This window comes from Rhagoletis zephyria, unplaced genomic scaffold, assembly GCF_001687245.7.
Source record: "Rhagoletis zephyria isolate East Lansing unplaced genomic scaffold, Rhagoletis_zephyria_1.1 Rzeph_scaffold_83095, whole genome shotgun sequence".
NCBI lineage: Eukaryota > Metazoa > Arthropoda > Insecta > Diptera > Tephritidae > Rhagoletis > Rhagoletis zephyria.
The window spans coordinates 1-754 of NW_016240143.1; the positions used below are offsets into that span (position 1 = coordinate 1).

The window sequence follows — 754 nt, forward strand, 5'->3', positions numbered from 1 at the left end:
ATCTATTATTTCTCAAATTTGGATAAACAGATTGAAAAACATGTAACACCAAAATAAAACCATTAAGGCTATTCACGCTCGCGACTCAGTAGATGTGCGACTGTAAAGCGTCTAACGCAAAAAAAAACACCTCAAATCATTCATGCTCGTGGCTCAGTGGATGTGTCTATATGCTTTCAACGCGGAGATCGCGGGTTCAAAACGCAGAGGAACCAGAAATTTTTTAGATATAATTTATAAATTTTGGTTTGTTTTTTGTTTTGTTTTTCATTTAATAACTATTTTATTTTAATTTTGGGATATTTTTTAACAAGTTTTTCTTAATTTTTTTATTTCATTTTATTTTAATATATTTTTTATTTTTTCAATTTAATTTCTTTAAATTTCATTTTACTTCGTTGTAGGTCATATAATTTTAATTTAATTTAAATTTATTTCATTGATTTATTTTTTCTATTGAATTCATTAATTCTCAGATCTGACTTTTTTAAATATTTATAGATTGGTTTCACCAGCAATTTAAGTGAAAAATTGTGTTTTCCCTTCCCAAATTCTAACGTTGGCAGCACCCAAGTGCATACATACATACATATTGGCTTACCTGCTCACACATTCGCCGCATAACGGCACAGTGTCAGGATGGCCGAGCGGTCCAAGGCGCCAGACTCAAGTGTGAAAACTTGCCCGCAATGCGGGTACGGAGCTTTCTGGTCCTCTCTGAGGGCGTGGGTTCGAATCCCACTTCTGACAAGAT

The 754-nt window shown here is 33.3% G+C and overlaps 1 non-coding gene across 1 annotated transcript; it reads left to right on the forward strand.

Moving 5' to 3' along the window:
* Positions 1 to 633: 633 nt before the first annotated feature.
* Positions 634 to 750, forward strand: TRNAL-CAA (transfer RNA leucine (anticodon CAA)). The gene is made up of 2 exons: positions 634 to 671; positions 706 to 750. It is a non-coding gene; the product is annotated as a tRNA-Leu (tRNA).
* The last annotated feature ends 4 nt before the right edge of the window (positions 751 to 754 follow it).